This window comes from Leptonychotes weddellii, chromosome 7 (assembly GCF_054177405.1).
Source record: "Leptonychotes weddellii isolate Sample4059 chromosome 7, ASM5417740v2, whole genome shotgun sequence".
Lineage (NCBI taxonomy): Eukaryota > Metazoa > Chordata > Mammalia > Carnivora > Phocidae > Leptonychotes > Leptonychotes weddellii.
This window is the reverse complement of record NC_138375.1, coordinates 126,138,914-126,145,643: the sequence shown is the minus strand read 5'-3', so window position 1 is coordinate 126,145,643 and position 6,730 is coordinate 126,138,914. Positions and strand designations below refer to the sequence as shown.

General features: G+C 36.7%; 1 pseudogene; it reads left to right on the top strand.

Moving 5' to 3' along the window:
• The first annotated feature begins 2,745 nt into the window (after positions 1-2,745).
• LOC115942708 (small nucleolar RNA U13) lies at positions 2,746-2,840 on the top strand (annotated as a pseudogene).
• The last annotated feature ends 3,890 nt before the right edge of the window (positions 2,841-6,730 follow it).

Sequence of the window (6,730 nt, the reverse complement as noted above, 5' to 3'; positions counted from 1 at the left end):
TTAATTTACATAAAAGAACTGGACCAGAATCACTGTTTAATAAATGGTAGCTATTGCTATGATTCTAAATGATTCTAAAGCCCTGTCATTATTAACTATTTTCTTTATATAATACTAACTTCCAAAAATACTTTGAGGCAGTATTTAATAGAAAATATTTTTTAAAAGTGTGTAACTATTTAGTAAAAGCTAGGAAAGGGAAGGAGAGAATTATATTGTAAGGCACGAGGAATAAATTAGGCTAAGGTATCATCCAGAAAATCCTAAACTAAAGAAATCTACAGTTATTGAGCACAAAGTTTCCCTCTAAGTTTCCTGGAAATCAAAGAAAGAAAAAAAACGTAATAAGATATAGCTGTAATAAATAAATAACAAAGAATCATACCAGTTTCCCAGAAGAGACCAGTGTTTCCCTCTCTGTGCCATCCATCAGAAATTTATCCTGTCTTTATTTAAGTAGGATGACCTACTTACTTCTGGTTTGTTAGGGGCTTTTCCAGTTTAAAATCTGTAAATATTTATATAAAACTTACACTCTCAAAAGTGTCCTTGTTTGGAAAATAAATTATGTGGTCATTTTCGACAGTGGCAGAAAAACACATTGAAACACACAACTGATCCAGGTTTTATGAGGCCAGAAACTTACATTATCTTAGAGACTCCCATTTAAGAAACAGGATGGAAAGTTACAAATACAAAATTAGGAAGAAAAGATAATATTTCTTTAGAGTGAAGTAAATCACAAAAGATTAATACTATTAAAAGTTGAGAAACTATTAACAGCCTGCCGTAACTCAATAATTTTGTTTTTTTCCGGGGGTGCCTGGGTGGCTCAGTCGGTTGAGCCTCTGCCTTCAGCTCAGGTCATGATCTCCAAGTCCTGGGATCAAGCCCCAGATCAGGCTCCCTGCTCAGTGGGGAGTCTGTTTCTCCCTTTCTCTGCCCCTCCCCCTGGCTTGTGCTTTCTCACTCACTGTCTCTCTCTTTCTCTCTCAAATAAATAAATAAAATCTTTAAAAAAATAATTTTTTTTCTGCATCTGTTGGCTGGATACTCTAGGAATAAATACCTCTTTTGAGGCGACAATTTTATTATAGAGGAAATAGCGTGGTTGATTAGAATTCATTATTACAGATGGTTTTAAGAAGTTTATTTGAGCTTTATAAGTTGTCTATAACATTACATAAATTTTTACAATTATTGCCACATTTGGGGAAATCTCTCCATTTCTTCCATGTATGAACTATAAGATTTTCAGAGAATTTATATTTCAAGTTTTCTTGGGAGAACTAATTTTATTTATTTATTTTTAAGATTTTATTTATTTGACAGAGAGAGACACAGCGAGAGAGGGAACACAAGCAGGGGGAGTGGGAGGGGGAGAAGCCCGCTTCCCGCGGAGCAGGGAGCCCGATGCAGCACGTTATCCCAGGACCCTGGGGTCATGACCTGAGCCGAAGGCAGACGCTTAACTGACTGAGCCACCCAGGCGCCCCTTGGGAGAACTAACTTTAAAAACATCCTTTGACTGACAACATACATCAGCCAGTATGCTTTGATATTTTGGTTATGGTAGCATATGAGTTTTATTATTTTTGATAATGTCAGTAAATTTGTTAAATCAAAAGAGCAGAAACTTTAATATATTCCCAGTGTAATTACATGATGTGTGCCTCTTCTTTTATCAGATTATTGAAAAAAATCTAAGAAATTTCTCTTTTCCTCTTCAGGATTTGCTGCTTCGGGTATGATCTGCCTGCTATTTTCTCTGGAAGTTCTAGACTTCAGCAATAGAAAAGGTGTCAGATACACAAAGATAAAATCTGAAACATTTGGATGTATAAAATATGCACTTCACACACAGACTCACTGTATATAGGAATGATACAGGTTTGTGTCCTACTGAGACAGGAATCCTGATAAATCTGTTTCCCTCTATTTCCAGAAAAAGTAGAAAAAAGAAAGTATGGTGGTTCTTTAAATTGCTTATACTGCGTTGCTCAGTCTGTTGTTGACAGGCAGAAAGTTCTCTATGCACTTAGCACTGATGAGAGCAGAATCCCCTTAAGAGTTTTACCTCTATGGTAATTGGAAGTGTATTTGAGGAACTAGATATGCCTCTATGCACTTCCAGCCTTGTTTCTTTCCTGCCTCTTGTTCTTCCAGTGCTGGTCACATTATGACCTCAGGCCCTGCAGCTTTGTAGCAGGACCGGGAGAGTTGGCACAGTCTGAACCTGGATGACTAAGAATAGCCTAATTTTCCACTAAAGTCATTGCCATCACGTAATGTAAATCCAAAATAAATGTACGGCCAACGCGAATTCCTCTGAGATACCTAACGTTCTTGGAGCCATACGGATAACCATCAGACAACAAGAAGGGAAGCGTGTCACAGGAGAAAGCAGATGGCCCCAGACAGTGTTCCGAACAGGGTGTAGAGTAAAATATCTTATATTTGCAAATTTTGCCAAAATTATCGACTTTATGAAGCCAGTATTCGGGGCCCTCCCAGAAGGGCCCTGTGCCGGTGAGGGGCCCTGCAGGTTGAACTTCGTCAAGTTCATGGTCAGTCTGCCACTGCCCAAGTGCTGCTGCAGGCCTCCGTAAAGACCTAAGGCCCGCTTAAGCCTTCGGGAAAAGTTGGGTAAAACCAGCTCTACAGAGGCTTGGAATACAGCTTTCTAGTGATGGTGCAGGTATCAAATTTAGAAAATCTAGAGGCTAAATATTTAGCATATCATTGATCATTTTGTTGTTCATGAGTGGGTGTTCACGCCATTGTGTGACTTGTGTCTTCCTGAAACCTTGTTATGACCTCGGCACATTACTTGTATGATGTGGGGGAAAAAAAAATGTGTAGCATATCCACTTTAGTATCAATACTCTAAGCAGAACGTTTTCTCATGAAACAATTCAAGTGGAGACAGCCAGGGAAGAAATTCTTTGTTGCCAGTCCCAATTGCTATCTCTATGTATAGACTTGTAACAAGTGCAACACCCAGACTTTAAACTTTGTTAATATCAAAGCCTGTGAGGGTGGACCTGCTATTTTCCAATGTGGTCTCCAGAATATTGACTTTTCTAGGTAGAGGTTACTAAGATAATTTACATATCTATTAAAATAATTGTCTTTTAAAAATGGATTTGAAAATTCTTAAAATCCCTCATCATTCCCATTTGAATGATTTTTGTCTCAAAATTACTGAGGAAAAGAAACAAAACATGAAAGCAAATGGCTTGTTCTGTAAATTCTTTGTATCTTAACTCAGAAATCAAAATAAAGGAGTTGAGAGGAGGCAAGGCATGGCTTCAGTAATCTCTTCTTTCTTGGTTGGAAGGAAGTTCTCCATGGATAAGAAAGGAAGTGAGGCCAAGCGGTTGTTTGGGACTTATGGGCAGAGAAGGGAGCTGCCCGTTGAGGAATCCCAGGGGAAGCTAGTCCTTCTGTTGCTCTCTTGGGGAAGGGTGTGGAGGGGTGGGTCTCATTCCATTTTACCCATGAATTCTTCTGAGGTTATCAGACCTGATTGTCAGAGTTTGGATGAGTAAATCTCAGGTTTCACTTTCTCCTGTCTTTCTGAATAACCCTTGGTTCAATTTCTCTTTATTCTCTGTATTCTGATCTGTAATATTCTGCACGAAATTGTGCTTAGCTTTTCTGGCATCCATCATTACTATCATTTTAGGCAGTGAACGTATTTGTAGGATATTGAAATCACTATAGAAACATAAAGATGGAAGGAAATTCAGATGGGCACACTCGTGCTTTAGCAAGGCTTGGCTTTAAACAGAACAGATTTTTCTCTTCCTCATTCTTAAAGCCTCCCCCTCCCCTTGCCTTGTTTTTCTGTAGAATCCTTTGTTCAGGGAACTCAGAATTGATGTGGACGTTGTGCTGACTTCAGTGTATACTCAGTCATGAGACTTGGATGGCCAGCGCCTGGGCTAGTCGGACACCACCTTGAAGACATGATGAACACGACTCATACCGGATTCCTATCTAAACTGCCCAGATCCTGTATTTTCCTCTAACACTCCTCAGCCTTTTACCCCAGTGGGTCTGCAGGTTTTTTGTTTTGTTTTTAAGATTTTATTTATTTATTTTAGAGAGGGGCATAGAGAGAGAGCGTGAATGAGGGAAGGAGCAGAGGGAGAGGGAGAGAGAATCTGAAGCAGACTCCACCCTGAGCACAGAGCCCCACATGGGGCTCTATCCCAGGACCCTGTGATCACGACCTGAGCTAAAATCAAGAGTTGGATGATCAACTGACTAAGCCACCCAGGCACCTCGGGTCTGCAGTTTTGAGGGCATTAGCCTGCTGCAGCTTCCTTCACCTGGCAAAGCAATAAAACTATCGTTCCTCTTTATCCGCAAACTCTGTCTTGATGTTTTATTTCGGCTCCAGAGCCCAGAAATCGGTTTTCAACAACAGGGTATGTTTTTGTAGATAAACAGGCATCTATATCTGACTCACAGAAATGTTTTTACTTAAAATTTTCTTGTACATCCTTGCCCCAGCCCTCAAGAAGTAGAAGAGTCTTCACAAAATACTGTAGGGCATTAAAATTTTATAGTTGAGGATTACCTCCCAAATTATTTCTACATTTATTTATTTTTGTCATTTTAAAGCAGTTCACAAATGCACATTCACTGTCAAGAAATAACAGCAAATACCTTTGCAGCATTAGTGTCTTCTTTTATATAACATCTTAAAACCATATCTTTTTCTTCACTATACTCCAATTGAAAAAATATATTGTATAATGAATTTTCAGGTGTAATATGAGTATTCCATTATTTAAATTTGGAAACATTTTAATGAATGTCTTGCCTACCCCCAAATCCCAGTTTCTACAAATATTAATAAATTCTCTTGAATGTCTAAATAACACACCATATAAAGTGTTTGTAACACCAACTAAGTAATTATTCAATGTCCAGCTAGCTTGTTAGTGGTATGTGTTTGTTCTAAGTACAATGATAGGAAGTTGAATCAGATACTAATTATGTTTTACTTCTAAATTGCATTAACCATGTACTGCAACCTAAATAAAATTGAAAAATATTAAGACATGTAAAAAAGGCAAATAACAGTAAAATATAAAAGGTCATGATAAGACTGGTTTATCAATTAAAACATAGTTTGCTATAATAGTTTTTTATTTGTTAGATTTGCATTCATAGCAAATATTGAAATGATGAGAGTTTAAAGTCAAAAGTTCTTTACACATTTATAAGCAAAAAGAGAAGAATTATTTCAACTCTAGAACCTTTTCAATATAATACCTCTGTAAGCATTTCTATATACATTATGAATGACCGAGTACAACCTACCTAGTAAATTTAGTCCAGAAATACAAACTGTATTTTACATTCTTTACTTTTAATAAGTTATCAGTGAAAGATAATGCTGCTGACAATAATTTTCCTTTCTCATTAGAAAACATTCACATGGTCCACATTCTTATTTTTGCATTCTAGAAAACAGTCCTTAAAACTGTAACAATTATATTTTTAAATTTTAAGAAAAAAACTCTTAAGAAAAGCATTGCATATAATTGTTAAAAGAGAGAAACAGGAAAAAAATTCATATATGTGTTATATGTATATGTATTATATATGTGATATACAAATATTACCCATATACATGTATTATACATAATGCACATATTATGTGTGTACAGATACATGAAACTCAGGAAATTGGGTCATACTCTCCATTTTTTTCTTATAATCCCAAGTTTTGCAAACATGAGTAGATTTTCTTTTGAAAGGAAATTTAGAATTGGAAAAAGTCCCATCAAACCATTTTATAAAACCTTGGGACATATTTTGTGTAGTGCAACTTTTCTCAGAGATTAGAAGGGAATTAATGCTTCTGTATGCTTTAAAACATAATTAGTTCAGAACTTGTTAATTTGAAATTTATTATCATTTCCACTAGTGCTGGACTGAAGCTTGCCTCTTTTCAAAAACATTGACTGAAGAATTATTTATATAAGGAAAGTACACAAATAATGTGTTGCAGTTTGATTAACTTTTCACATCGTACACACACCCATGTAATGAGCGTCCAGATCAAGGAACAAAACCTCACCAGCCTCTGGGCCCTCTCTTGTGCCCCTTGTAGTCAATGCTACCACCCTAAGGCTAATAGTCACCCTGACTCAATGCTAGGCATTGGGTTAGCCTGTTTTTGAACTTTGCATAAGAAGAATCCTACAATATGCCTTCCTATTGTCTGGATTCTTCCACTAAGGATTCCGTTTGTGAGACTGATCCACATCGTTGAGAGTGGTTGCAGATTTTTCATTCTTATTGATGAATAGTATTTCATTGTGTGACTGCATCAAAATCATTCTCTAGTCTCCTACTGATGGACATTTAAGTAGTTTCTAGTTTGAGACTGTTAAGAATAATGCTGCCCTTACCGTTTTGTGTATCTTTTGATGAATGTATGTACACATTTCTGTGAGGATAGAAACTTATGAGCCAAAACATAAGTATATATTCAGCTTTAGTAGATAATGTCAAATAGTTTTCCAGAGTGTTTTCCAGGGTGATTGCATCAGTTCCCATGCTTTCCAAGAGTGTATGCGACTCTCTCCTCCTCGTGCACTTAGAACAAACATATTTACCCATGGTTAACGCTTTTTTTTTTCATTTTATTATTATTGATGGGAAAAACTTGTCTTCTTTTTTTTCCCTTTTTTTTTTAATTTATTAA